Source organism: Catharus ustulatus, chromosome 3 (genome assembly GCF_009819885.2).
Source record: "Catharus ustulatus isolate bCatUst1 chromosome 3, bCatUst1.pri.v2, whole genome shotgun sequence".
Lineage (NCBI taxonomy): Eukaryota > Metazoa > Chordata > Aves > Passeriformes > Turdidae > Catharus > Catharus ustulatus.
The window spans coordinates 59,792,259-59,808,883 of NC_046223.1; the positions used below are offsets into that span (position 1 = coordinate 59,792,259).

At 40.4% G+C, this 16,625-nt stretch overlaps 1 long non-coding RNA gene across 1 annotated transcript; it reads left to right on the forward strand.

Moving 5' to 3' along the window:
* Positions 1 to 6,195: 6,195 nt before the first annotated feature.
* LOC116994610 lies at positions 6,196 to 15,342 on the forward strand. The gene is made up of 3 exons (XR_004417529.1): positions 6,196 to 6,237; positions 11,803 to 11,869; positions 14,623 to 15,342. It is a non-coding gene; the product is annotated as an uncharacterized LOC116994610 (long non-coding RNA).
* Positions 15,343 to 16,625: the final 1,283 nt, after the last annotated feature.

The window sequence follows — 16,625 nt, forward strand, 5'->3', positions numbered from 1 at the left end:
CTGGCAGGGCTGCCGCCGCCGCCAGGCTCGCCAGCCGCCCCCTCCCGTCTGCACCGCCGCCGCGTTTCCTCGCCCTGGCCGGCACTGCAGGTCCCCGCACCGCCGGGCTCCCCCACGCTGCTGGCCCCGATTCTGCTGGGCTTCCCCCGCTGCCAGGCAGCCCCACCCGTCGGCCTTCCTGCTTCTGCCATGCTCCCCTGCACTGCTAGCCCCAGTACTCCCGGGCTCCCCCGCCCTGCTGGCCCGGGCTCTGCCGCCCTCCCTGCCCCGCCCTGCTGGCTCAGGCTCAGCCGCCCGCCCCCCACACTGCTGGCCCCGCCTCTGCCAGGCTTTCCCACCTCAGCCGGGGCCGGCCGGGCTCCAGCTTGGCTTGGGGCTGCCGCGGGCTCTCACTTCCGTGTTGGCAGCTTTTAGAATTTTGTTAATGTATTAGCCGCCCTGGAATATTGGCCGCACTTCCGGGTTTCCACCAAAATTTTGGTCAAATTGGTGCGGCTTGTATTCGTGAAATTACTGGAAGTGTTAAAAGGGTAAAGGCAGCAAATAATGTTAATATTCCATTCAGGACTGTTTGGAACGGGATCAATTCAAGACATTTGAGTTAGAGAGATTTTCAACAATATGTCAACAAGGTAAGACAATTAGCTTCAGGTTTAGTTGAACATTCTGACAAATTACATGTGCGTGTGTGGGAATGCTTATGTGTGTGTTTTTATGTGTGTGAATATAACCTACTATAACTTCTATGTTTACAAAGGGTTAATAAAAGTGTTAATGACAGTTCCAGTTTGATAGATGTTGTATAAAACTCCTCTATTCTTTCATATTTTTATGTCCCTATGCAAAAGACCTCGTCATTGTATTCCACAGCTTACATTTGCTGAAGACAACATTGGAAAAAGTGCTCGGTTCTTTATTTCCTGGCTCTCATACAAACTCCCAAGTTGAAATCAGGCAATTTTGCATTAGAAACCATGGAAAATTGGCTGATCAGCTTCTTTATCATTTGCTCCTATTATAGAAGTAAATTTCTGAAAGTTATGCCGTTTACATGTGCTGTGGGTCCCAAAGTCTGTAGCATACCGTGTTCTATTTTTGGCATAGAAGGCGCAGAAATATGAGTCATCACACATAGTGGGCAGGAAGGTGGATGAAAGTGGGGTAAAAATTTAAACAGATGATGCTGTCAGCAACTGGAATTATCTTAATAACTTTTTACATACTTGTTTTTCAACCTCTACAACACCATTCCTAGTTACAAACTAGCCATTAGTCTTCTGACATCTTTTGCAAGATCCTTGGTTGAGTGCTCCTAAATTATTCCAGCTTTTGCTACAGATTCTGTTTTTAAGGAATTGGCATGTACAGCTATCTAACTTTTCCATGGAACATTAAAAAATATATCAGCTGAGGTAACCACCACTGGGGCAAGATGACAAGACTTCTGTTACTGCAGTATTTCCTGGTCTGAGTCAGTAGCTGACTTAAAACCTTTTGCACTTAGCCACCAGACTGAACACACCAGCTGGGCTCCACACATCAGACCCAGGATTTCAACTAGACAGGGCAATGCCAACAGTGACAGCAACAATGCAACTGAGCAGAGTCACACAAGAGTTTTCAAAATGTACCATGATGACCCTTCAATCCACTTGTCTCCTGTTCTTACCAGGGGCCTCTGGCTTGGTACTGTCACAGGAAGGGATGTTGCAATATTCCCACCGGGCAGCTGGGTTGGTGGTGTAACACCATGGCCTCTTCTCACCATCAGGATTTCTGCAGTAGTTTTCATCTAGGCCCCTAAAACAGAAAACTTAACTGATAAAAGTCTCTCATGGAAATCTATTAAAGGTTATGAACAAAAAGATTGCTGCCTGGTTTACAGTTGTATTTACTGGTAGGTACCTGCTGCTCTCATTTACTGATGCCATCTGTTACAAGAATAATTGCAATTCACTGGTGTTTTGGATGTGCTACACCAGACACCTTCTTGACTGACAGATGAATTAAGAGTGTGGAGTACTTTGAGGTCAAGAGTAGCACAGCAGAAAGAATCTAGGATGCAATAATCTAGCCCCAAGCAAATATCGTAACTGTACGGTTCGTACTCCACATGGTTTCATCTGAGCAACCATACAGTAAAAGGATGAAATGAGGAGGGAAAAAGTCAGTCAAGCAGAGCTTGAAAGTGAGAAGAGGAGACACCACTATTCAAGAACAAAGAAATCAATAAAAAGAAATGTATGAAAAAATTGAAAATATGAGATCCAGCAGGTGATGAAAGCCAGTGTAACTGAAGAACTTTGCAATAGAGATGAAGAGAACTGAAGTAATTTTGAGACTTGGTATTTCTCATGGCCACTGAATAACAGAGGGGTTTCACTTACCGGCAGGGGTAGTTTTCAGGAGTGCGACTGTGACTGTGTGGAGATTGAGAACTCCAGTGCTGACAGGTATTTCCTGATTCAGTAACAGCTATTGTACCTCGATAGTCTTCTCCTCTTCCTGAGAGACACTGACGGCCTGGTAGAGGAGGTGGTGGGGCTGTTGCTGTCACACAAAAAGCAACTGCAATTAATCAGTGTCTTCTAGATATAGTAAAAAACTAAACCAACAAGTCACTCTGGATGTTACAATTATGTGGGCTTTCGAGAACTCTTTGCAGGTAAATTCTAATCACCAAAATATTTGAAAAGTCCAAAAGGTAGAAAAAAAAAAGTAAAGATATGTTTCTTAACTTTTCTTTCTACCATTTTGAGTTCCTGACAAGCAGTCACGCTGCCAGAAGGGCATTTGCATCTGGCCCTTTGCAGCAGCCAGGACACAACACAGGATGCAAAAGTCAGGATATGAAGATGCTAGCAGCCTCATCATAACAGAGCTGGAAAGTGTACAAGTGGTAATGCTGTGAAGAAAACTGGGGTGAAAGAGGCAGGCCCATCAGTGACACAGACGGGGATGCATGTGTAAAACAGACATACTCTGACTGGGGAGAGACAGCAAGGATGAGGTCAAGTGAGAAGCCCCAAGGGAAAATAAAATGGCAAGAACAAGCCTTTAGGAGAAAAGAAAACTGAAAATGTGGAGAATTGATTTGGAAGAGCAAAACAAAAGCCAAAGTATTTTCAGGAAGAGTGAATCTTCTTGGCATCAAAAGAGAAGCATCAGAAGAAACACCAGAAATGCCTGGTCAGAGAAAAACACATCAAGGAAGGGAGATGTGCTCCAGAGAAAACCATTAGAAATGCCTATGACAGAATGTCTACCCTCAATAAAGCTGATAGAGGTTCATTTTCAAGTGATTAATTGTTTTCTTGGTAAAAAAATTCAGCTGTCATTTACACTTTTCTTTATCTTTGGGACCTCTTCTGCCTGCTCTAGATCCTCGCACCACTCTGACTGGAAGAAGTCTGGAAGTCAGACTCACTGCAACGAGGAATGTCACAATATTCCCAGCGTTTATCTGGACTGGTAGTGAAACACCAGGGCCGAAGTTCTCCATCAGGATTACGACAATAATTCTCCTTCAGATCCTTCTCTGGAAAACTGAACCAGAAAAATAAGATTTTTAGGTTTCAAGATGTGCTACCTAATAGCTGTAACAATTATCCTGTCTGGTGCAGGATGGTCTGCAGCCCACCACTGATGAATGAGACCATCACAGAACCTGACTCACTTTTCTGGGAGGTATCCATGAGAGTGAGGTTGCTGGGAGTCCCAGCGCTGGCACTCAAGCCCAGATGCTGTTGTTGCAACTACTCCACGGTAGTTTTCTCCATTGCAGTGCATGCAGTCTACTGTAGGAACAAGGCAGAATAAGGACAAGAGAGACAGAAAGCCCTTGATGAACTGGTCCAGAAACATTCCCCCTCATCTCACATGAAGCACAAGAGCGTGATCAGAGCACAAAGTAAAAGCTTATTTTCCTTGGTAAGATGACTTTAACTAGATGATTATATTTGTACTATTCCATTAAAAAACCCCAACTCTAACCAGCTTATGGACTGCAGGTTTTAAAAGATCTAAATTGAATGTATTAAGATATAATTTTAAATCTGTGCTTTGCTACTGTCACATTTTATTGAGTTTTGCACTAGCAGCTGTCATTTGATTAAATTCTAATAATATGATATAGAAATACACCCATATACCTATTTTTTTATCTAGGGGGGAAAAAAGGGACTTTGTGTAGCTGTTCTCAGGATCTTTTGATATCTTCCTTGCTGATGTTGAAAATGCTTTGGAAAGTTTTGTGTTGGACTAAATTAAAGTTTGAAACAAATGCTCAATTGAAAATAAAAGCATCTGAATAGCTTCACATTCTTGAACACGTCTTGCAAAAAATGGAAAGAAGACAGTATACGTATCCTGACCTTCACACTCAGGGATGTTACAGTAGTCAAATCTGGTATCAGGATCTGTTGTGTAACACCAGGGTCCCTGTTCACCCCCGTCAGGATTTCTGCAGTAGTTTTCCTCCAGTCCTGCTTGGGGATACTTTTCAGGTGTGTAACTGGAACAGAATTAAATGGTATTACAGAATAAGGAAAGTGTCTCAATTATTCAACTGAGACATTATTTTTATTCTAAAAATAAAATCTTTATCTGTGGACAATTTTGAGATGTTGTCTTTAGAGGGGCCCCTAATTGTTACTGTGTGCCACTGCTGAAGCATTAGAAGTGCTACAATGATAGATTTCAGGAAATACTGTGCCTCTATGGGCCGTTATACCTTAATACTTGCATTTTCTTTAGCTTTTTCTTTCCAGCAGTTATTGTTCAGTCAGGGTACCATGTGGCATGTTTCCTCTGGGATATGTTCCCCAGGAGGTGCAATGAGAACATATTTCTGAAATGTGAGAGTCCTCTGTAACCTGAATGCTTGTAGCTTCTGAATAGAAGGGTGCTAAATAAACCCAGTTAGGTATATTTAACTAAATACAAGAAATCGTGCCTTGTTAATTGTGGATTCACTGATAAAATGATGCACTTCCATCTCATCTGCCACATGTTATACCTTTGGCCAAGAGAAGAAGTTCTTGCTTTGGTGAGATTACAAAAAAATTTTGATTTCAGCAGAACCAGGTGTTTCCCTGTCTAGTGCTTTGCTCATGTAAAGACCATAAAATTTAAATGCGACTGCCAGGGCTGGCAGTGTGTCTAATGATCATGTAGTATCACTTACAGGTCTCTGAGTAACAACTCAGATTAGAAATTGATCTTGTGCTAGATAGGTATTGAAAAGTATTTTATAAGGAGATTTCTAACACCAAAAAACGGCTTACAAGACAAATTAGCATATATGTACGGCTTGACAAAATTTCAGAAAAAAACCCCCATATAAGCAGATACAGAAAGACCTTACTTTGGTTTATGTGGGACATTATCAGCCCACTTCTGGCACTGCACACCTTTGCGAGTTTTGGCTTCTGTTCCTCTGTAACCCACTCCTTTTCCTTCCTTGCATTCTAAAAGATAAACAGAAATGATATGTGCTTAATCAGTATCATGACATATCCATTGGATTCTAAGATATATAAAATCCATTTTCATGCTAATACACTAAAATATGTTCGATCATATTTTGACTTTCTTAAGTTCCCTTAACTAGATATTTCTCATTGTAAAATTTGGCAGCAGAATGTGGAAGAGAAAATGAAGAAAAGCAGCATAACCATTATTCCACTTCTGGTTAGAAAAGCAGTGCAGAGTCTGTGTGCAGAAATTTTGCATTTTACCCAAGAGTTGTCCAAGTGCTTCCAAAGACCTCTGACAATGCCTGCTATTTGTAAGGTGTTGTTCTGTTCTTTTTCTACACACATAGGCAGTTTTATACAATAATCAGTGTTGCAGTGTTTTGCTAACTGATGGTTCCAGCTAGTGATGAAATCTACTGTCTAGAAATGTCAGGGAAATAAGATGAATGTTATAGTTCCTTACTTCTATGACAGTTTCAGGAAAGAGATACAAGCCACTTCCATGTTCCACACAAAGTGTATATTGAAATTTCCAAGTGCATTTTCTGCTTGTCACTTATATGTAGTTTTACTTCCATGCTTATTCTTAGCTCATTAACTTGCATAAAGGAGGGATGTTCTAAGCAGTTTAATCTTACTGAAAGTAAGTGTTAAAAGGGTAAAGGCAGCAAATAATGTTAATATTCCATTTAGGGCTGTTTGGAACGGGATCAATTCAAGACATTTGAGTTAGAGAGATTTTCAACAATATGTCAACAAGGTAAGACAATTAGCTTCAGGTTTAGTTGAACATTCTGACAAATTACATGTGCGTGTGTGGGATTGCTTACGTGTGTGTGTTTATGTGTGTGAATATAACCTACTATAACGTCTTTGTTTACAAAGGGTTAATAAAAGTGTTAGTGACAGTTCCAGTTTGATAGATGCTGTATAAAACTCCTCTATTCTTTCATATTTTTATGTCCCTATGCAAAAGACCTCGTCATTATATTCCACAGCTTACATTTGCTGAAGACAACATTGGAAAAAGTGCTCGGTTCTTTATTTCCTGGCTCTCATATAAACTCCCAAGTTGAAATCAGGCAATTTTGCATTAGAAACCATGGAAAATTGGCTGATCAGCTTCTTTATCATTTGCTCCTATTATAGAAGTAAATTTCTGAAAGTTATGCCATTTACATGTGCTGTGGGTCCCAAAGACTGTAGCATACAGTGTTCTATTTTTGGCATAGAAAGCGCAGAAATATGAGTCATCACACATAGTGGGCAGGAAGGTGGATGAAAGTGGGGTAAAAATTTAAACAGATGATGCTGTCAGCAAGTGGAATTATCTTAATAACTTTTTACATACTTGTTTTTCAACCTCTACAACACCTTTCCTAGTTACAAACTACCCATCAGTCTTCTGACATCTTGTGCAAGATCCTTGGTTGAGTGCTCCTAAATTATTCCAGCTTTTGCTGCAGATTCTGTTTTTAAGGAATTGGCATGTACAGCTAACTAACTTTTCCATGGAACATTAAAAAATATATCAGCTGAGGTAACCACCACTGGGGCAAGATGACAAGACTTCTGTTACTGCAGTATTTCCTGGTCTGAGTCAGTAGCTGACTTAAAACCTTTTGCACTTAGCCACCAGACTGAACACACCAGCTGGGCTCCACACATCAGACCCAGGATTTCAACTAGACAGGGCAATGCCAACAGTGACAGCAACAATGCAACTGAGCAGAGTCACACAGGAGTTTTCAAAATGTACCATGATGACCCTTCAATCCACTTGTCTCCTGTTCTTACCAGGGGCCTCTGGTTTGGTACTGTCACAGGAAGGGATGTTGCAATATTCCCACCGGGCAGCTGGGTTGGTGGTGTAACACCATGGCCTCTTCTCACCATCAGGATTTCTGCAGTAGTTTTCATCTAGGCCCCTAAAACAGAAAACTTGACTGATCAAAGTCTCTCATGGAAATCTATTAAAGGTTATGAACAAAAAGATTGCTGCCTGGTTTACAGTTGTATTTACTGGTAGGTACCTGCTGCTCTCATTTACTGATGCCATCTGTTACAAGAATAATTGCAATTCACTGGTGTTTTGGATGTGCTACACCAGACACCTTCTTGACTGACAGAAGAATTAAGAGTGTGGAGTACTTTGAGGTCAAGAGTAGCACAGCAGAAAGAATCTAGGGTGCAGTAATCTAGCCCCAAGCAAATATCATAACTGTACGGTTCGTACTCCACATGGTTTCATCTGAGCAACCATACAGTAAAAGGATGAAACGAGGAGGGAAAAAGTCAGTCAAGCAGAGCTTGAAAGTGAGAAGAGGAGACACCACTATTCAAGAACAAAGAAATCAATAAAAAGAAATGTATGAAAAAATTGAAAATATGAGATCCAGCAGGTGATGAAAGCCAGTGTAACTGAAGAACTTTGCAATAGAGATGAAGAGAACTGAAGTAATTTTGAGACTTGGTATTTCTCATGGTCACTGAATAACAGAGGGGTTTCACCTACCGGCAGGGGTAGTTTTCAGGAGTGCGACTGTGACTGTGTGGAGATTGAGAACTCCAGTGCTGACAGGTATTTCCTGATTCAGTAACAGCTATTGTACCTCGATAGTCTTCTCCTCTTCCTGAGAGACACTGACGGCCTGGTAGAGGAGGTGGTGGGGGTGTTGCTGTCACACAAAAAGCAACTGCAATTAATCAGTGTCTTCTAGATACAGTAAAAAACTAAACCAACAAGTCACTCTGGACGTTACAATTATGTGGGCTTTCGAGACTTCTTTGCAGGTAAATTCTAATCACCAAAATATTTGAAAAGTCCAAAAGGCAGAAAAAAAAATCTAAAGATATCTTTCTTAACTTTTCTTTCTACCATTTTGAGTTCCTGACAAGCAGTCAGGCTGCCAGAAGGGCATTTGCATCTGGCCCTTTGCAGCAGCCAGGACACAACACAGGATGCAAAAGTCAGGATATGAAGATGCTAGCAGCCTCATCAGAACAGAGCTGGAAAGTGTACAAGTGGTAATGCTGTGAAGAAACCTGGGGTGAAAGAGGCAGGCCCATCAGTGATCCAGACGGGGATGCATGTGTAAAACAGACATACTCTGACTGGGGAGAGACAGCAAGGATGAGGTCAAGTGAGAAGCCCCAAGGGAAAATAAAATGGCAAGAACAAGCCTTTAGGAGAAAAGAAAACTGAAAATGTGGAGAATTGATTTGGAAGAGCAAAACAAAAGCCAAAGTATTTTCAGGAAGAGTGACTCTTCTTGGCATCAAAAGAAAAGCATCAGAAGAAACACCAGAAATGCCTGGTCAGAGAAAAACACATCAAGGAAGGGAGATGTGCTCCAGAGAAAACCATTAGAAATGGCTATGACAGAATGTCTACCCTCAATAAAGCTGATAGAGGTTCATTTTCAAGTGATTAATTGTTTTCTTGGTAAAAAAAATTCAGCTGTCATTTACACTTTTCTTTATCTTTGGGACCTCTTCTGCCTGCTCTAGATCCTCGCACCACTCTGACTGGAAGAAGTCTGGAAGTCAGACTCACTGCAACGAGGAATGTCACAATATTCCCAGCGTTTATCTGGACTGGTAGTGAAACACCAGGGCCGAAGTTCTCCATCAGGATTACGACAATAATTCTCCTTCAGATGCTTCTCTGGAAAACTGAACCAGAAAAATAAGATTTTTAGGTTTCAAGATACGCTACCTAATAGCTGTAACAATTATCCTGTCTGGTGCAGGATGGTCTGCAGCCCACCACTGATGAATGAGACCATCACAGAACCTGACTCACTTTTCTGGGAGGTATCCATGAGAGTGAGGTTGCTGGGAGTCCCAGCGCTGGCACTCAAGCCCAGATGCTGTTGTTGCAACTACTCCACGGTAGTTTTCTCCATTGCAGTGCATGCAGTCTACTGTAGGAACAAGGCAGAATAAGGACAAGAGAGACAGAAAGCCCTTGATGAACTGGTCCAGAAACATTCCCCCTCATCTCACATGAAGCACAGGAGCGTGATCAGAGGACAAGGCTGAAGTATGGCATTTTTTGACAAAGTAAAAGCTTATTTTCCTTGGTAAGATGACTTTAACTAGATGATTATATTTGTACTATTCCATTAAAAAACCCCAACTCTAACCAGCTTATGGACTGCAGGTTTTAAAAGATCTAAATTGAATGTATTAAGATATAATTTTAAATCTGTGCTTTGCTACTGTCACATTTTATTGAGTTTTGCACTAGCAGCTGTCATTTGATTAAATACTAATAATATGATATAGAAATACACCCATATACCATTTTTTTTATATGGGGGGAAAAAAGGGACTTTGTGTAGCTGTTCTCAGGATCTTTTGATATCTTCCTTGCTGATGTTGAAAATGCTTTGGAAAGTTTTGTGTTGGACTAAATTAAAGTTTGAAAGAAATGCTCAATTTAAAATAAAAGCATCTGAATAGCTTCACATTCTTGAACACGTCTTGCAAAAAATGGAAAGAAGACAGTATATGTATCCTGACCTTCACACTCAGGGATGTTACAGTAGTCAAATCTGGTATCAGGATCTGTTGTGTAACACCAGGGTCCCTTTTCATCCCCGTCAGGATTTCTGCAATAGTTTTCCTCCAGTCCTGCTTGGGGATACTTTTCAGGTGTGTAACTGGAACAGAATTAAATGGGGTTACAGAATAAGGAAAGTGTCTCAATTATTCAGCTGAGACATTATTTTTATTCTAAAAATAAAATCTTTATCTGTGGACAATTTTGAGATGTTGTCTTTAGAGGGGCCCCTAACTGTTACTGTGTGCCATTGCTGAAGCATTAGAAGTGCTACAATGATAGATTTCAGGGAATACAGTGCCTCTATGGGCCGTTATACCTTAATACTTGCATTTTCTTTAGCTTTTTCTTTCCAGCAGTTATTGTTCAGTCAGGGTACCATGTGGCATGTTTCCTCTGGGATATGTTCCCCAGGAGATGCAATGAGAACATATTTCTGAAATGTGAGAGTCCTCTGTAACCTGAATGCTTGTAGCTTCTGAATAGAAGGGTGCTAAATAAACCCAGTTGGGTATATTTAACTAAATACAAGAAATTGTGCCTTGTTAATTGTGGATTCACTGATAAAATGATACACTTCCATCTCATCTGCCACATGTTATACCTTTGGCCAAGAGAAGAAGTTCTTGCTTTGGTGAGATTACAAAAAAAAATTTGATTTCAGCAGAACCAGATGTTTCCCTGTCTAGTGCTTTGCTCATGTAAAGACCATAAAATTTAAATGCGACTGCCAGGGCTGGCAGTGTGCCTACTGATCATGTAGCATCACTTACAGGTCTCTGAGTAACAACTCAGATTAGAGATTGATCTTGTGCTAGATAGGTATTGAAAAGTATTTTATAAGGAGATTTCTAACACCAAAAAACGGCTTACAAGACAAATTAGCATATATGTACGGCTTGACAAAATTTCAGAAAAAAACCCCCATATAAGCAGATACAGAAAGACCTTACTTTGGTTTATGTGGGACATTATCAGCCCACTTCTGGCACTGCACACCTTTACGAGTTTTGGCTTCTGTTCCTCTGTAACCCACTCCTTTTCCTTCCTTGCATTCTAGAAGATAAACAGAAATGATATGTGTTTAATCAGTATCATGACATATCCATTGGATTCTAACATATACAAAATCCATTTTCATGCTAATACACTAAAATATGTTCGATCATGTTTTGACTTTCTTGAATTCCCTAAACTAGATATTTCTCATTGTAAAATTTGGCAGCAGAATGTGGAAGAGAAAATGAAGAGAAGCAGCATAACCATTATTCCACTTCTGGTTAGAAAAGCAGAGTAGAGACTGTGTGCAGAAATTTTGCGTTTTACCCAAGAGTTGTCCAAGTGCTTCCAAAGACCTCTGACAATGCCTGCTGTTTGTAAGGTGTTGTTCTGTTCTTTTTCTACACACATAGGTAGTTTCATACAATAATCAGTGCTGCAGTGTTTTGCTAACTGATGGTTCCAGCTAGTGATGAAATCTACTGTCTAGAAATGTCAGTGAAATAAGATGAATGTTATAGTTCCTTACTTCTATGACAGTTTCAGGAAAGAGATACAAGCCACTTCCATGTTCCACACAAAGTGTATATTGAAATTTCCAAGTGCATTTTCTGCTTGTCACTTATATGTAGGTTTACTTCCATGCTTATTCTTAGCTCATTAACTTGCATAAAGGAGGGATGTTCTAAGCAGTTTAATCTTACTGAAAGTAAGTGTTAAAAGGGTAAAGGCAGCAAATAATGTTAATATTCCATTTAGGGCTGTTTGGAACGGGATCAATTCAAGACAGTTGAGTCACAGAGATTTTCAACAATATGTCAACAAGGTAAGACAATTAGCTTCAGGTTTAGTTGAACATTTTGACAAATTACATGTGCGTGTGTGGGAATGCTTACGTGTGTGTGTTTATGTGTGTGAATATAACCTACTATAACGTCTTTGTTTACAAAGGGTTAATAAAAGTGTTAGTGACAGTTCCAGTTTGATAGATGCTGTATAAAACTCCTCTATTCTTTCATATTTTTATGTCCCTATGCAAAAAGACCTCGTCATTATATTCCACAGCTTACATTTGCTGAAGACAACATTGGAAAAAGTGCTCGCTTCTTTATTTCCTGGCTCTCATATAAACTCCCAAGTTGAAATCAGGCAATTTTGCATTAGAAACCATGGAAAATTGGCTGATCAGCTTCTTTATCATTTGCTCCTATTATAGAAGTAAATTTCTGAAAGTTATGCCATTTACATGTGCTGTGGGTCCCAAAGACTGTAGCATACAGTGTTCTATTTTTGGCATAGAAAGCGCAGAAATATGAGTCATCACACATAGTGGGCAGGAAGGTGGATGAAAGTGGGGTAAAAATTTAAACAGATGATGCTGTCAGCAAGTGGAATTATCTTAATAACTTTTTACATACTTGTTTTTCAACCTCTACAACACCTTTCCTAGTTACAAACTACCCATCAGTCTTCTGACATCTTGTGCAAGATCCTTGGTTGAGTGCTCCTAAATTATTCCAGCTTTTGCTGCAGATTCTGTTTTTAAGGAATTGGCATGTACAGCTAACTAACTTTTCCATGGAACATTAAAAAATATATCAGCTGAGGTAACCACCACTGGGGCAAGATGACAAGACTTCTGTTACTGCAGTATTTCCTGGTCTGAGTCAGTAGCTGACTTAAAACCTTTTGCACTTAGCCACCAGACTGAACACACCAGCTGGGCTCCACACATCAGACCCAGGATTTCAACTAGACAGGGCAATGCCAACAGTGACAGCAACAATGCAACTGAGCAGAGTCACACAAGAGTTTTCAAAATGTACCATGATAACCCTTCAATCCACTTGTCTCCTGTTCTTACCAGGGGCCTCTGGTTTGGTACTGTCACAGGAAGGGATGTTGCAATATTCCCACCGGGCAGCTGGGTTGGTGGTGTAACACCATGGCCTCTTCTCACCATCAGGATTTCTGCAGTAGTTTTCATCTAGGCCCCTAAAACAGAAAACTTGACTGATCAAAGTCTCTCATGGAAATCTATTAAAGGTTATGAACAAAAAGATTGCTGCCTGGTTGACAGTTGTATTTACTGGTAGGTACCTGCTGCTCTCATTTACTGATGCCATCTGTTACAAGAATAATTGCAATTCACTGGTGTTTTGGATGTGCTACACCAGACACCTTCTTGACTGACAGATGAATTAAGAGTGTGGAGTACTTTGAGGTCAAGAGTAGCACAGCAGAAAGAATCTAGGATGCAATAATCTAGCCCCAAGCAAATATCGTAACTGTACGGTTCGTACTCCACATGGTTTCATCTGAGCAACCATACAGTAAAAGGATGAAACGAGGAGGGAAAAAGTCAGTCAAGCAGAGCTTGAAAGTGAGAAGAGGAGACACCACTATTCAAGAACAAAGAAATCAATAAAAAGAAATGTATGAAAAAATTGAAAATATGAGATCCAGCAGGTGATGAAAGCCAGTGTAACTGAAGAACTTTGCAATAGAGATGAAGAGAACTGAAGTAATTTTGAGACTTGGTATTTCTCATGGCCACTGAATAACAGAGGGGTTTCACCTACCGGCAGGGGTAGTTTTCAGGAGTGCGACTGTGACTGTGTGGAGATTGAGAACTCCAGTGCTGACAGGTATTTCCTGATTCAGTAACAGCTATTGTGCCTCGATAGTCTTCTCCTCTTCCTGAGAGACACTGACGGCCTGGTAGAGGAGGTGGTGGGGGTGTTGCTGTCACACAAAAAGCAACTGCAATTAATCAGTGTCTTCTAGATACAGTAAAAAACTAAACCAACAAGTCACTCTGGATGTTACAATTATGTGGGCTTTCGAGACTTCTTTGCAGGTAAATTCTAATCACCAAAATATTTGAAAAGTCCAAAAGGCAGAAAAAAAAAAAATCTAAAGATATGTTTCTTAACTTTTCTTTCTACCATTTTGAGTTCCTGACAAGCAGTCACGCTGCCAGAAGGGCATTTGCATCTGGCCCTTTGCAGCAGCCAGGACACAACACAGGATGCAAAAGTCAGGATATGAAGATGCTAGCAGCCTCATCAGAACAGAGCTGGAAAGTGTACAAGTGGTAATGCTGTGAAGAAACCTGGGGTGAAAGAGGCAGGCCCATCAGTGATCCAGACGGGGATGCATGTGTAAAACAGACATACTCTGACTGGTGAGAGACAGCAAGGATGAGGTCAAGTGAGAAGCCCCAAGGGAAAATAAAATGGCAAGAACAAGCCTTTAGGAGAAAAGAAAACTAAAAAGGTGGAGAATTGATTTGGAAGAGCAAAACAAAAGCCAAAGTATTTTCAGGAAGAGTGACTCTTCTTGGCATCAAAAGAGAAGCATCAGAAGAAACACCAGAAATGCCTGGTCAGAGAAAAACACATCAAGGAAGGGAGATGTGCTCCAGAGAAAACCATTAGAAATGGCTATGACAGAATGTCTACCCTCAATAAAGCTGATAGAGGTTCATTTTCAAGTGATTCATTGTTTTCTTGGTAAAAAAATTCAGCTGTCATTTACACTTTTCTTTATCTTTGGGACCTCTTCTGCCTGCTCTAGATCCTCGCACCACTCTGACTGGAAGAAGTCTGGAAGTCAGACTCACTGCAACGAGGAATGTCACAATATTCCCAGCGTTTATCTGGACTGGTAGTGAAACACCAGGGCCAAAGTTCTCCATCAGGATTACGACAATAATTCTCCTTCAGATCCTTCTCTGGAAAACTGAACCAGAAAAATAAGATTTTTAGGTTTCAAGATACGCTACCTAATAGCTGTAACAATTATCCTGTCTGGTGCAGGATGGTCTGCAGCCCACCACTGATGAATGAGACCATCACAGAACCTGACTCACTTTTCTGGGAGGTATCCATGAGAGTGAGGTTGCTGGGAGTCCCAGCGCTGGCACTCAAGCCCAGATGCTGTTGTTGCAACTACTCCATGGTAGTTTTCTCCATTGCAGTGCATGCAGTCTACTGTAGGAACAAGGCAGAATAAGGACAAGAGAGACAGAAAGCCCTTGATGAACTGGTCCAGAAACATTCCCCCTCATCTCACATGAAGCACAGGAGCGTGATCAGAGCACAAGGCTGAAGTATGGCATTTTTTGACAAAGTAAAAGCTTATTTTCCTTGGTAAGATGACTTTAACTAGATGATTATATTTGTACTATTCCATTAAAAAACCCCAACTCTAACCAGCTTATGGACTGCAGGTTTTAAAAGATCTAAATTGAATGTATTAAGATATAATTTTAAATCTGTGCTTTGCTACTGTCACATTTTATTGAATTTTGCACTAGCAGCTGTCATTTGATTAAATACTAATAATATGATATAGAAATACACCCATATACCATTTTTTTTATATGGGGGGAAAAAAGGGACTTTGTGTAGCTGTTCTCAGGATCTTTTGATATCTTCCTTGCTGATGTTGAAAATGCTTTGGAAAGTTTTGTGTTGGACTAAATTAAAGTTTGAAAGAAATGCTCAATTTAAAATAAAAGCATCTGAATAGCTTCACATTCTTGAACACGTCTTGCAAAAAATGGAAAGAAGACAGTATATGTATCCTGACCTTCACACTCAGGGATGTTACAGTAGTCAAATCTGGTATCAGGATCTGTTGTGTAACACCAGGGTCCCTTTTCATCCCCGTCAGGATTTCTGCAGTAGTTTTCCTCCAGTCCTGCTTGGGGATACTTTTCAGGTGTGTAACTGGAACAGAATTAAATGGGATTACAGAATAAGGAAAGTGTCTCAATTATTCAGCTGAGACATTATTTTTATTCTAAAAATAAAATCTTTATCTGTGGACAATTTTGAGATGTTGTCTTTAGAGGGGCCCCTAACTGTTACTGTGTGCCATTGCTGAAGCATTAGAAGTGCTACAATGATAGATTTCAGGGAATACAGTGCCTCTATGGGCCGTTATACCTTAATACTTGCATTTTCTTTAGCTTTTTCTTTCCAGCAGTTATTGTTCAGTCAGGGTACCATGTGGCATGTTTCCTCTGGGATATGTTCCCCAGGAGATGCAATGAGAACATATTTCTGAAATGTGAGAGTCCTGTGTAGCCTGAATGCTTGTAGCTTCTGAATAGAAGGGTGCTAAATAAACCCAGTTGGGTATATTTAACTAAATACAAGAAATCGTGCCTTGTTAATTGTGGATTCACTGATAAAATGATGCACTTCCATCTCATCTGCCACATGTTATACCTTTGGCCAAGAGAAGAAGTTCTTGCTTTGGTGAGATTACAAAAAAATTTTGATTTCAGCAGAACCAGATGTTTTCCTGTCTAGTGCTTTGCTCATGTAAAGACCATAAAATTTAAATGCGACTGCCGAGGGTGGCAGTGTGTCTACTGATCATGTAGCATCGCTTACAGGTCTCTGAGTAACAACTCAGATTAGAGATTGATCTTATTCTAGATAGGTATTGAAAAGTATTTTATAAGGAGATTTCTAACACCAAAAAACGGCTTACAAGACAAATTAGCATATATGTACGGCTTGACAAAATTTCAGAAAAAAACCCCCATATAAGCAGATACAGAAAGA